The sequence below is a fragment of the Canis lupus genome, chromosome 25 (assembly GCF_003254725.2).
Source record: "Canis lupus dingo isolate Sandy chromosome 25, ASM325472v2, whole genome shotgun sequence".
Taxonomy (NCBI): domain Eukaryota; kingdom Metazoa; phylum Chordata; class Mammalia; order Carnivora; family Canidae; genus Canis; species Canis lupus.
The window spans coordinates 15,050,001-15,064,776 of NC_064267.1; the positions used below are offsets into that span (position 1 = coordinate 15,050,001).

The 14,776-nt window shown below is 43.8% G+C and overlaps 1 protein-coding gene across 3 annotated transcripts in view; it reads right to left on the bottom strand.

Moving 5' to 3' along the window:
• TNFRSF19 (TNF receptor superfamily member 19) overlaps window positions 1–10,507 on the bottom strand; it is an 89,877-nt gene extending 79,370 nt beyond the window's left edge. For 2 of the 3 annotated variants that reach the window (XM_025462705.3, XM_025462706.3), the window contains exon 1: window positions 1,395–1,534. The gene's annotated coding sequence lies outside the window, so the exon portion shown is untranslated. Of the gene's footprint in view, window positions 1–1,394; window positions 1,535–10,031 lie in introns of those variants that run through there. The other variant, XM_025462704.3, reaches the window with a different exon arrangement.
• Window positions 10,508–14,776: the final 4,269 nt, after the last annotated feature.

A 14,776-nucleotide genomic window follows, 5' to 3' on the forward strand; every position in this document is an offset into this window, starting at 1 on the left:
GACCAGTCCTGAGAACACTGACCTTTCTCCCTAACCTACCACGCTCTACCCATCATTGTACTAACAGTGCTTTTATTTGCCAAGTGTTCTTTTCCTCAGAATGCTGTGTTTCCGGACCACCTCTGAGCCCTGCCAGTGCTCTCTGCCCCACACCCCCGCACCTCCCGCACACTGGTACCTCCGCAGCCCCGCACCCCCGCAGTTTCGTGCCCCGCCCCCGTAACCCACACTCCGGCACCCCCCGCCGCTCCACACCCCTGCAGCCCAGCAGCCCCGCAGCCCAGCACCCCTGCAGCCCCGCACCCCCACAGCCCCGCACCCCCCGCCGCCCCGCAGCCCAGCACCCCCGCAGCCCAGTACCCCTGCAGCCCCGCAGCCCCACAGCCCAGCACCCCCGCAGCCCAGCAGCCCAGCACCCCCACACCCCCTCATCCCCCGCATCCCCCCAGCCCAGCACCCCCGCAGTCCAGCACCCCCGCACCCCCCGCCGCCCCGCAGCCCAGAACCCCCGCAGCCCAGCACCCCTGCAGCCCCGCACCCCCACAGCCCCGAACCCCCACAGCCCAGCACCCCCGCACCCCCACCCCCCCCCGCACCCCCCGCCGCCCCGCAGCCCAGCACCCCCCCGCACCCCCACACCCCCGCATCCCCCGCAGCCCCCCAGCCCAGCACCCCCGCAGCCCAGCACCCCTGCAGCCCCAAACCCCCACAGCCCCAAACCCCCACAGCCCAGCACCCCCGCACCCCCACCCCCCCCGCACCCCCCGCCGCCCCGCAGCCCAGCACCCCCCCCGCACCCCCACACCCCCGCAGCCCCCGCAGCCCCCCAGCCCAGCAGCCCCGCAGCCCAGCACCCCGGCACCCCGCACCCCCGCAGCTCCCGCGGGTGGGCAGCCTGGGCCTGCGCACGCCTGCCCCGGGGAGCGGGAGTCCACAGGGGCGCCGAGGCCGCGAGGTGCCCGGACCCACCGACCTCGCAGCGCCGCCCTTCCCGGCCGGCGGCACGCCTCACACGGGTTTATTTACACACTCACAAACGTCTACTGCACACGCAGGTTTTCTATTTACAAGATCCTGGCCTGGAAGACTAAGTCCCATCACTGCCATCGCCGACTGAGGCCGGAGGCGTTCATCCTCCCGCGTCCCTCCAGCCTCGGCTCCATCTCGGGCGCCTCCTCCCTCGGCAGCCCTCCTCTCCCGCTGTCACCCCTGCCGGGGGGCGCTTGGTCCCGCACGGCCCGCTCGCCCCCACCCCGCCCCCCTGCACGGGAGCAGCCTTCTCCAAGCGACCCTCCCCGTTGGGCAGCCGCCTCCTCCGCGCTGCCCTTCCTCGGGGTCCACCCAGGGTGCGGGTGAGGCACGGCCGCGTAGCCCCGGAGGAGCGGGGCACCTACCTGCCCGGCCACCGGGAGGCTCCGCCGCCCCCGCTCCCCGTGCTCCCCGCAGGGCCAGGCCGCGTGGAACGAGCCGCGGGCGCGCACCGGGTGCGCAGCAGGGACCGGGTCCTCTCACCGCGCTGGCCGAGCGCTCCCCGCGCCGCGCGCTCAGCGCCCTCCCGTAGCCCGGCAACGGTGCCGCCTCCCGGGCCCCGCCCACCCGTAGCCCCACCCAGTAGGGGTGCCGTCCACCGGAGCCCCGCCCCCCGGGGCCCGGCCCCGCCCCCCGCGCCGGGCAGCCTCGGCTCGGCGGGTCGGGCTCTCCCCGCTCCGGTCCGACGCGCGGGAGGCGCGCCCCCTGCGGCTGCGGGAGCCGGTGACTGCGCAGGGCCTGGGGAGACCGGGACGCCGACACCAGAAGAGCTCGTCTGTTAGGGGAACTCCTTCGGCGACGGGAGACAGCCTTCGTTGCTACCCTGGACGTACTTTCCCCGAGATCTTTGCGCCTTTCTTTGCCGGCTCACCCTCTCCCCAGCACCTGCTTTTGCCCGTTCCCTGTGTACCCAGAAAACGATGCGGCACGTTTGCCCAGGTGGATCCAAATCGTGATGACCTCGCTCATCAGTAACCGTCTCATTCATTCATTGACGCGTTTTTCCAGCAGATACTCACTCAAGGCGCGCTCCCCCCACCCGCGGACAGAAACCTCTAGTGGTCAGTTTTACCCCGTGAATCCTGGTATCCGCCTGTGTCCACCTCCTGCACGCCGGCGCTAACCCAATCCAACCCATAGGGTCGCTGGATAAACTCAAAGCCGCTGGCCTGTGGGGGAGCACAGTGCCCAGGCTCCATACCTTTACTATTGCTTTGTGTAAGGTGCTGAAACTCAGGAACTTTAGTTGGTGCATCTATGAAACGGAGCTAGCGGTACCCAGTTTGCAAATTTGCTGGAAGGAGTAAAAGAATCATATATATATATATATATATATATATATATATATATATATATATATGACCTTTGCAGCAGTAGAATGCTATAGAAATGTAAGCAATTATTATTTCATCTGTCCAATAAGTAAATAAAAGGCAAAAGTTCCTTCAAACTCAAGATGCTGTGCATGACTCCAGTACAAAGAGGCATCCATTTCTCGTGTGTTGGTTTTGTTTTCCTGACACAACTGCACGACTCTTTGGGTGGAACCACAGCCTATGTTTCCTTACTACACCCCAAACCCCATTGTAGTCCCTCAATAAATATTTGTTGAATAAATAAATGAATGAGTTGCTCTAGTTAATTTCCGATAGCGCATCTTTGGTCTTGAGAAGCCATAGTTCTAGACCAGGTTCTTGTGAACATACATTAAAAAATATGATTCCCAAGCGTCATATCTCAAGGATATCTACTTCAAATCTAACACAGCCAGAACATAAACCCCAGTAACAACTTCTCTGTAAAGAATTTACAAATAATACGCACTATCTTATTTAAACCTCAAGGCAAGTCTCTCAACCTTAGATTGAAAGCAAGTTCACCACCATCTGTGGTGAGTACAATTTGCCCTTTAATGAAAAGGGAGAAGGAGGGAGAGGTGAGGTCGGTAGGTGGGGCTTTCCAATGACTTTATCAAACCATTCCCTCCAGCAGCAACCACTCTCTGCAAGGGGAGTTCTGACAAGAACAGCTTTCTCCATCCTAACTGTCCCTAGTACTTGGACAGCCTTGCCTGGCATCATGGGTGGCTGCCCAGCCTGCCTGTTCCTTTGTTAAGCCACATGCAGAGCAGTCTGCCATATTTATAGGGAAAGAAGAAAAGAGTTTCCCTAGCCTATCCGTGCTGTTACTAGTACTGCTGCATGTACTGCAGTTAACATGCTTGTCATTATATTGAGGTTATCTGTTCGTCTGAGCTCCCTTCCTACCTTAGACTTCAATCACCTGAGGACACATCTTATTTTCTTACTATCTCAGAGTCTAGAGTACGGAGCACTCAGTGTCTTTGTTCACCTGAATTATTGCTTCTTCCTTTGTGAGATTTAACTACACTCACCCTTTCTTCATCTTTTTCTCTTGGTCTCACTCCCTCCACCATGGTACAGGCCCTCCCTACCTGTCATCTGAATATTGCCACAGCTGGTCAATCTTTGTCCTTGCTGGTCTGTCCAGCAGACCTGCTTTCTCTGGGCTTCCATCACCGGCACTGTCCAATTAAAAGATTTACAAGAGGTTCCTCATTGTAAAAAATGGCTTTCATACTCCTTAAATTAACATTCAAAGATGCCATACACTTTATATTCTGGCCAAACTGGTCTGCATGCCTTGCCTCAAATGTGCCCTGAATTTCCCCTTCCCTTTGCTGAGCTTCTTCTTTATACTCACCTACTTCCCTTACTGCTCTGGCTCCTTACCTACTTACCTTACTCCTATTTAAGAACCAGCCTAAAAGCCACAACTCTTATGAGTCTATCCAAGATTTGTGAACTTCTTACTACCATAATAGTACTTGCCACATCTCCCTCGAGTCCTAAGTGTCTATGACTTAGCTTTCTTCCCTAAGGAGTTAAAAATGCTTTCAGAGAAGGGATATATTTTGTTCAAACTTGTATCTCTGATAATATCAAACACCCAAGCAAATGTTCAATAAATGTTTTCTCAGTGGAATTTAATATGCCAGCTCAGGAACTACCTCTTTGACTTCAGCCAAGTGCTCTTTTATTTCCTGGCCTCCTTTTGTACTTAGAGGCAGTAAGACATTATTTAGTCCATTAGTTCTTGCATCATTTCATGTGTATTTGATTGATCTGCCCAGTTAACCTATTAGTTGACTACGGAGAGAGACATTATTTTTAACACTCATGGGCCTTGGCACTGGATTATCTGGTCTTGGATGACAATTTGCCATTCACTAGTTGGATACCCTTGGAAAAGGAACTTCACCTCCTTCAATTTCCATTTTTGTCATCCATAAAATGTGTTGATTCATTTGTGGTTATTATAAAATAAGGTATTTAAAGCACTTAGCACCATGTCTGACTCATAGTAAATGCTCACTAAATGGCAGCCATTATTAGTAGCAGGACATCTTCTGTAGGGCATCAAATGCCCAGTGTCAGTAGATAAATGATCATTGAAATGATACTTGACAGTGGGGACAAATAGCATTGAACCTCAGCACTCTGGCTAGTATATGCATCTTATTCTCTAAAGAACAGGCCAGTTAAGTTAAATAAATACTCCCCACTTTACCACACTCATTCAGATACTCTCTTCCAGTATCTGAATGAGAACCCAGACACACAACTGAGTGTCAGTGGAAGTACAAAAAGAATTATGTGATTCCTAGGCTCACTGAGAATGAGGCTGATGCTTAGAGCTGCAAGCATTTTTTTTCTCCCTTCCAAACACTGAATATCATTAATATATTGAAGTTTTTACAGGAAAGGCCAAATTGCCATGAGGATCTTCATAGAGTTGCTGTTTTTAAGATTATATTAAGGGTTGGTTTCCTTGAAGCTAGTTTTAGCAATATCTAGGCTGATGCAAAGTGCATTTGTTTAGGATGTTTCCCCCTGCAAATTGAACTAATGAAGTAATAGGACTTCTTTTTAAAATAGTTTCATGTATTAAACACTTCATATGTGGCGATCCCTGGGTGGCGCAGCGGTTTGGCGCCTGCCTTTGGCCCAGGGCACGATCCTGGAGACCCGGGATCGAATCCCACGTCGGGCTCCCGGTGCATGGATCCTGCTTCTCCCTCTGCCTGTGTCTCCGCCTCTCTCTCTCTCTCTCTCTCTCTCTCTGTGTGTGTGTGTGTGTGTGACTATCATAAATAAATAAAAATTTAAAAAAATAAAAAATAAAAAACAAATAAACACTTCATATGTAAATAAACGTGGGACATTGGCCCTTGTGAAAAAAAAATAGTTTCAGTGATAAGTCAGCTCACTAGAAGCAAAATTTAAGAAAAATTGGTTGGCTTTCTAATAATTTCTAGTGTAAATCTCTATTCTCTGGGAAAATATAACAGAATGCATGCTATATGAGAGTATTGAATTTTGTCTGTCAATCCACAATGCCTGGTGCATAGCAGGTATTCATTAAAATTTGTTGAGTGAATTAATAAATGGGAATGAGGATCTCAAATATTAATCAAGTTTGTCAAATACATTTAAGAAAATAAGGGAGAAAATAACCAAGATACAGCTATTTAAGTAAACCCCAACACCCATTGCAGCCAATTCTAGACTATCAGTGTATGATTGGGGCCAGACATTGAGTGACTTGCTCAAGGTCACACACCAAGTTAATAATAAAGCTGGAATCAAAATCTAGTCTCCCTGAATCTTAATATAATCTTCACCATACCATTAGTGCATAGACCAATATACATGAAAGGCCAAGGAAGTTATTTAGTTTATGTAATGTCAAACTCATGACATTTATAGAGCAAAGTTGTTATAAGTTGTAGCACCTGCACTGATCTTTGTGAATTCATGACACCCCCATTAGCTAGACTTCACATGTCTAATGAGAGAAGAAATGAGCCCTTGACTCCTCTAAATCTAAAGGCAGACTCCTCTGCATGTGGCTTAACATGGAGAAAGCTGTTCTTGTCAGAACTCCTCTTGCAGAGAGTTCTTGATGCTGGAGGGAATGGCTTGATAAGGTCAGTGGAAAGCCTTATCTCTCCCTCCTCCTCCCCCTTTTCAGCAAAGAGTAAATTGAACTCACCCTGGATAGTGGTTTAACACCTCTCCATCTAAGGATGGGAGACTTGGTACCTTCTGAGTTGTCATTCCAGCAAGAGGAGGGGTTTGAGAAACAACTCCACAGGCCAAAGCTTGTGACATAGAGGGGAAATTAAGCACAGCCATCAGGTAGCTTCCTTCTGCCCCCTTTTTCATTGCCCGTTTTTGTAAATTGGGCTGACAAAATTATAAAGAATCATTCTTTCAAAGGGCACCAAATTATTAATTTTTCCAGGGTTCCTTGGACTGGCTCTGCCATCATAGAGAAGAAAATCTGACCAAGCCAATGGCCAATTATTGATCTCTGTCTAGTTGCAAAGCAGAAGAAGAATGCTTTATGTCTTAAACTCCTTTATAGCTAACTGATGGAAAACTCTATCAAAAATTTCTAATAGTTCTCATAAAATATATCAAAAGAAAGAAAAAGTACAGAACGCTTTTTTTGGCCAAGATTTTGTTTGTAATGTTTGCTAACAGTTAAGTTGGGCTCTATGTAATTCTTGTAATGGAAAGAATTGACTACCTAGCCCTAGAACAAAAGAACCCAAGATTTGAAATCAGATACATTCTAGAGCTGCCACTTAATTAGCCTTGTGATCTTACGTATGTTTTTTAACCTCTCTGAGAATCACTTTCCTCATCTGTATGATGCAGATGACAGTGATTGTAAATTTAAATTAGATAGTCTTTTAAAAACCATTGTGAGAGTGCCTGACATACAAGTATTCAATAAGTATAAGTGAATTAATAATTGGTGAATTAATAAATATTAGTGATTGTTACTGAATAATAATCTGTAAAGCCTCAAATGAAACCTTTATGAGGATGATAAGACATGAGGGATAGCGATTTAGCTTTAAGAGTACTGTCTGTTCAAAATTTATAGTCCACAAATTAAATTTATTCACAAGAAACATTTTTCCCCCCTCAGGGAAAAAAGAAACATAAAGAGTTAATGGAAATACATTCAAGGATTCTTAACATAATCAAATGTAGTATGAAACATATCTCAAGAGAGAATCATATGAAATTTATAAAGTGAAATCTCATAAAAATCCCACTGGGAATCTCCCTCGATGAATAACAACCTTTCATTAATTATTAAACTTATCAGGGACCCACTGACATCTTCTAAGATAACATGAATTCCTTGAAAACACAAAAAATGTGCCTATATAATGCCACACTTGTATAGATACAAATACACAGGCAGACACACACAAACGTGTATAACTCCACATTGCGCTGATACATTAATATTTGGTATAAACCATTTTAGTCCTTCTGATACATTATGTGCAGCAATAATTGAGTTTAGACTGCTTAGAAATATAGAAGTGAAGAGAACAGCTGGAAGACAACCAGACTAATCCAGTTGATTGACATATCTATCATGGAAACAAACAAAATATGTGTGTGTGTGTGTGTGTGTGTGTGTGTGTGTGTGTGTGTGTTCCAATAGGAAGCAGCCATCTTTATCTTTTGAACTAACATTGTTCTCTGTTCAGCTACATGGTACATTTGTTCTGTTGTGCAGTTGTTAGAAAACAGACTATGCAAGACTATGCATGGTGAACTAGAAAGAACATTGGATTAGGACTTGAAAAACCAGCCAAGCGACCTTGGTTAGGGTAGTCAAGGCAACCTTTCCCTAATCTCAGTTTTCTCATCTGTAAAATGGCTCTAAAAATTCCACCCTGCTTCTTTCACAATGATAGAGTCGACTCCCTCATTTCACACATGAGAAAACTGAGTAGTGAAGTGACTCTCTTAAGGTCGCATAGCGACTCGGTGACAGAATCAGGACCAGAAATAAAAGTCTTTTGAAGACTTGGAACTTCTACAGTAACAAAGCTGCCATTGAAGCAATAGATAGGAGAGTGCTTTGAAAAATATGACATAAGGGTTTCCTTCATAGAAGTATTATGGAGTATAGCTTCTTAAGTCACCATCCAGATCACTGTGTGGCAATTAATTAAGAAATGCCTTTTTGAGACTCTACCTGTACATTCGGTAAGGGCCACCTTTCTTTGAAAATCAAACACAATCTGCTTCATTTCTCAACCAAGACACAAGAAGTAAACAATTAATTGAATTAATTCAGACACTGAAGTGGATTTTCAAGGACTTGACTTGCCCAAGCTAGTTTTCTACAAAGCCTAAATTAATCAGATAATTGCTAATTCTCCCTTTTGTTTTGTGCCGAGGAGAACTTGTAGCTGTTAAAATGAGCCTAGTAGCAGAATAAACAATGGTTTAACATTTTTATAAATCTCAAAGCTAAACTAAATTATCAAGTTCCTAAGCATGTTATTTCTTCAGGCATCTTCTCCACTCATTACTTTAAAAGCTTAGTTTTCTTTATTGGAATGTGAACATTAATACTGCTTTTGTGATTTAAAGAGGATTTTTTAAGCAAACAAATATAAGAATCAACCTAAACAGATACCCCAGGATATTTTGGACATGCTTTGCTACACATTGTCAGTAGAACAAAAAATTAAATGCCTCTCCTGGCATGACTAAAAACAAGTTACATCTTTCAGATTAAATTCTTACTGACACATTTCTAAAATATAGTCGTCTTGTACGATTTTAAATAATCTCCACTTAACAGCTACCAAAGTTTTAAAATTAAGCAAACAGTGCTAATTACCATCCTTCTAATATCTGGAGGAAAGTTTAGAAAGTGATTAAATTAATTGGCTCTGAAAAATTAATTACATTCGAAATGAGGCTCATTAGACCTTTCCTGTTTCATCAGAATTTCAGACTAAAGGATAACTAGTCTTATCACTTATAATTTCTTTGTGGTTCAGCTAGCATAAAACAGACCATTGTGATGATAATTATTCTACCCAAATAAACTTAGGACTAGAAACTAAAGTGAACTAATGTGAATGTGGAGCTCTTACTTTTGCACTGTATTTAAATTCTTGCATTTCAGTGTAAAAATTTCTCTGTGTGTGTGTGTGTGTGCGCGTGCGCGTGTGCGTGAGATTATTGAACTGACAAAAAAAAAAAAAAAACCCAAACCACTGAACTTTCAAATTAGACACCACGATATATATTTTGGCTTTGCCAAGTTGAGTGTAAACTAAAGTGAAAATGTGACTAAAAACTATATACAGCCTAGTAACTATTGATTACTCAGTTTTCATAAACAGCTGGCAAATTTTAACTTACAACAGCTGTCACTATAAATTTAAAGTAAATGTTAATTTAGGAATACTAATGTCGTGAATGTTTCTGTAAATAAGGCTTGTGCTATTTCCAAAGGTTACTGAAAATCACTAGAGAATTTTTTAACCAAACTTGGCACAACTTTACCCTCCCTGTTTTAAAATTCTTCAGTTTTACACATAAAAGGCTTTAATCATACTTGAATGCCTTTTCAGTGATTCCCTTGAGGATGCAAACTGCACAAGGAAATGTATTTGATAGGTTTACATCTTGGGGGTGAGAGAATAAATAAATGAAAGGCACAGTATTGCCAGAGATGCACTATACTCTTTTATATAAGAAAACAAGGAAAGCATTGGCAGCCAGTAAAGTTCCACTGGCTGTTTACTAAATAAAGCAACCTGTAAATACTTAGAGCAATTACAGCTTACAGATCTCAGGCTCTGAAGGCGGGTTGTATGCTAAAGTTAGCGTTCTGTTTTTTCCTGTTTGAACAACTCACTTCCAAGTAAAATTTGCATGACAGATTGCAAACCCTTTTGCAATGAGAATCCTCCTTGCTCGGACACATTCATATAACATAATGTAGTATTCAAGTAGAGAAATGCCTGCTTTTAATTGATTAAAGCCATCTTTTTCTTAGAACACACAGGAAAAGTCAAGTGAAAGCTACACAAAACAGAAAGTGCTGTACCTGCAACGTGCTGAACTCTTTCCAGTACTCACCCTTTCGGCAACTTAGTTTCTCCTTGGCAGCACTTCTATGCCAAATGCTTCTACCTTCCCAAAAATGTATGTCAGCACAAGCCCAGACGAAACTTCAAATCCAGGAAAATAAAATTAACCATGCAGATCAAAGGCAGACGAGCAGGGAGATGAAATGCCCGTAATCTGATCGGTGATCAGTTGCAGAACATGAAAGGCACGACTAAGTTTATATATATGCACGGATATCAGAAAGTTCCCTTTCGGCAGGTAGTCACCCTCCCGCCTCCTAGTCCACAAATTCTTTTGTTTAACATGGATCACGTTGTTTTCCTTTTTTTTTTTTTTTTTTCCCCTTCCCCTCTGCAACCAGGCAATACCGGTGGCTCCCCCAAGCTTGGGCTGAGTGGCTGGATCTGTAGCTTTTTTCGGTTCCCAAGCTGTGTTGGGGATTGTGTGTTGGAAGCTTTGCCTAGTGCCAGCGGGTTCTGCTTTATCCCTTTCATCTCGCTGAACTGCAGATCCCATGACATCATTCAGCGCCGTGGGACTGGTAGGAGAGCTATAATTCAGCCTGTGGGGGAGTACAGCTCCAGAGAAGCCAGAGTCGGCCTGATTTCTAATCACGTTAGGCTATTGTGCCTCACGCAGTGCAGTTTCTGTTATCTGTTTCCCAGTTGGAAAGGACAGCGATTGCTGGAGAGTGATAAGATCCCTGATCCATCTGGGTTCCAAATGACAGCATTTAATTGCCTTTTCGTTGATAAGAATCACACTTTTTCACAAAGACTGGGTGTCAAATATTCAGAGTAGTTAAATGGCAATATAAGACCATTCTGGAAAACACCCAGGGGCTCTGACACATGGAGGGGGTAATGTTTTGAAAATGTGTCTTTGTTTTAAATGTGACATCTCTTTAAGGATCTTAAAGTAAGCTGTCTTTTCCTTGCAACTTAAATTATTAGAAGTTGACTGTCAACTAAACAGTGGTGTTTCAATGAAGGTAATTATTCAGCAGATAACCAACAATTCATCAGTGGCTGATATCTGCCACCCTTTCACTTAAGTCTCTGTCCTAGAGACTTAAGTGGAGCAGTCTTTGGACAGAGACTTAACTCTTTTTTTTTTTTTTTTAACTTTTATTTATTTATGATAGGCACACAGTGAGAGAGAGAGGCAGAGACACAGGCAGAGGGAGAAGCAGGCTCCATGCACCGGGAGCCTGACGTGGGATTCGATCCCGGATATCCAGGACCGCGCCCCGGGCCAAAGGCAGGCGCCAAACCGCTGCGCCACCCAGGGATCCCCCAGAGACTTAACTCTTACTCTTGGTCTTCGTCAGGGATTCTGAAAACTAGGTTTTAAAACAATATGCAGTCCTTTGATAGGTATAACTCAGTAACACCTGTTAAGCATTTTTAAATTCACAAAAAAAAGTGTTAGGTAGAGAAAGCACTTGCCCTGTGCTGACCCCAAAGCCATATGTACCTTCAGGACTGTTTTTCCTAAATCCATAGTTTGCACTCGTAACTCATAAAGCATCACTACATTAGTCTAATTCTCCATAATTTAAAATCAAACCTGTTGCACATTATTTAGATTTTTTTTTTTACCTGGTCCTTAACATTGGCAGATTAGATACGATAAGATTATTTTATTTTTAGCACTCATTGGAATAGCAGATAACCAGAAATTTCACTTTCATTACAATCTAGGATAGGGTGCATTTCTCAATTAGAGACCACTCTTTCACAGAGTGAAGGAAAATTTTCCATTTTATAATGGAGATTTGCCAACTTCTGGAAGGAGAGTTAAAATTATGTTTGCAAAACTGAGAAGACAGTAGAATTTCATCTTTATGTAACTTCCCTCCCTAATTTGTTTTGTCTAATATTATTTTCCTGAAAGTGTAGTTTATAACGTGCTCTATGAATCCCAAACAAATTTTAATAGCAAAATACTGGTTTGAACAGTTAATGAGCTCAGCATATGCAATGTGTAAATAGTCACATTTACTTTTCAACATTTCTTTTATAATTTTCGATCTCATGCATCATTTCTCAAAGAGGCACAGAGCTCAGATAGTATTTGAAGTGCAGATGTGATTCTTTATGACTTCTTGAAAGTGGAGCAGGAAAAATCCTGTGATGCCTGGACTCTGTATGACGTTTCCAGGGCTTCTTGGAATACAATGAGAATATTTAACAGTACAAAATATTACCAAGTAGGCATATGCCCATTTCTTCCTGGAGGTCATCCGGCCCTGCAACTAGCATGAAATCCATATTCTATCACCCTGCTCTCATGAGTAAGGTCTCCCCATGTGCCGACATATGAAGTCATAACAATTCAGTGCTATGTAAGTGTCTTTGCATCAGCAAGTAATCCTAGTGTCTTGATAGAGTTTGACATCAACAGTCCCTCACCAAAATAGGTGAGGGATTCTTACAGTTTCCCTGGAAGCTTACAGCAGGGACTCCCATGAAAACCAGTCAAATGATCCTTGATTTACACGAATCTCACCAAGATTTGTTGTTCAAAATACGTCTCTCAATGCAGCATCATCTCCAATGGAAGAGTTTATTCACTAACTCACTGAGAATGACTATGAATTGGTCCTCTTGTGACCAAAACCCTCCCCCGCCCCCACCACGTGTGAGATGAAAGGGGAATGAGGTTAGGGCCCCATCTGTCGCCAGGAGCAGAGTGTGGCTAAAGGCCCTTCTCGAATGAGGAGTGACCTCTTGACCCGGGGCTCATTAGTGCTGTGCTTCAGCCCACGGAGCTCCCTTCATTGTGGAGATGTGGCCTGGACCATTGTTATTTCTGAACGGCACCATGAAGGGGAGCTACTGCAAAGCTTTTCTCTCTCCCTCCAAGAAACTTAGATTAGTGAAATTAAGTCTGATGCCATGGTGATAGGAAGTATGTCACTACACTCTGCTCAGTGATCTGTTTCAATAACACTGGCTTACAACATCTTATCGATGACTCCTGGTGCCACATCACCTATAAATGGCTTATTTTACTCTCTTGGCCAAATTGCATTTCGCCACCTGGCTGTGTAATGGTGCTGGGACAGCAATTTGATCCCCAGTGAGGAGCCTGATGCTGCATTTCATTGCACTTAAAACTGAGGAAGCTTCCATTTGTCAAATCAAAGAATGACGGGGCTTCCTGAGATTCTTGAGAGGGCGCCTCCCGTGTCCCTCTGTTGCCACTGCCTGCTGTCTTCTTTCCAACAGCTGAAACGTGCCTCCTTTGGTTCTCTACCTCGCAGGGGGAATGGCATGCATTCCTACAACTGTGAGATACAGGTTCAGGTAACATACATTTTCTTCCATTAAGTTTTAAGGTTCTTGGAGTTCCCTGGAACTCTTTTTCTAATGCCTCTTTTCTCAACTTTTTGTTTAGATACATCCTGGATTATATGGGCTAACATAGTTGTATATACATAAACTGGGAGGAATAACTTTAAAATTTGTTCCATTTATATACTTTGCTCACATGTGTGAAGTAGCTCAATGCTATGGGAAGAGCATGGGTACTGGAGTCAGAAGGGCTGTCTTTTTTATCTGGAACTTAATAGCAGCTTGGACAATCTGGGTAAGACACAAAGCTTCATTTTCCTGTACTGCAAGAAGATGACAGCATCTACCTCCCCAATGTTGTTGAGATGAGCTTATGCAAAGCAGATCGAGCAATCCCACTCGAGTATGTATCTAAAGGAAATGAAATCAAAGAGTAAACAGCTCCATGCTCGCATGTTCACTGTAGCGTTATTCACTATAGCCAAGCTTGGGAAATAAGCTAAATGTCCATCCACAGATAACTGGATAAAGAAAATGGAGTATTAGCCTACTGAAATATACATATTCCATTATATTATAGTATAGCATATTATCGAGCCTTTAAAAAAGAAGAAAATATTGGCATTTTTGACAGTGTGGATGAAACTGGAGGATATACTATAAGTGAAATAAGCCATACACAGAGAGACAGATATTATATGATCTCACTTATATGTGGAATCTTAACCCTACAAAGACAAAAACAAAAAGCCTCACCAAACTCCTAGTAACACAGGGTAGAATGGTAGTTACCAGAACCTGGAGTGTGGGGGAAAGTGAGAGATTAAAACAAAGAGTATTGGTTACCAGGAGTTTGGGGAAAGGGGTCATTAGAAGTTGTCTTTTAATGGGGACAAATATTCAGGATCACAAAGATGAAAAGAGATCAAGAAGTAGTTGGTGGTGCTGGCTGCACAAAAATATAAATATATTTAGTACCACTAAAGTGTACACTTAAAAATGGTTAAGATAGTAAATTAATGTTATGTGTATTCTACCAAAATTTTTAAGATGGAGAAAAATTGAGAACCAAGCAGAAAACACTCTCAACAGAAAAGCCAAGTTTCATTTTCTTTCTCTGTAAGAATTAGAGAACAATAGTGAGACGCCAACATTTATTTGGGAGATCAAACCCAGATTTGAGTTGGGCTTAATATTTCAAAAGAGTAGGGCAAAACATCACACAGGGCCTGGGTCCAGTTAATGTGGGTCCGAGGTAACCCAGATGTCCTCAAGTCCTTCAGAGGCCAGAGACCATGCTTACATTATCTGATTATCCTCTACAGGTCCTTAAAAAGGAATGTTTCAAGCCTGTAATGGGTTGAGTTGTGAACCCAGAATTCATATGTTGGAATCCTAACCCCTAGTACTTCAGATTGTGACCTCATTTGGAGGTAGGTCTTTATAGAAGTAATC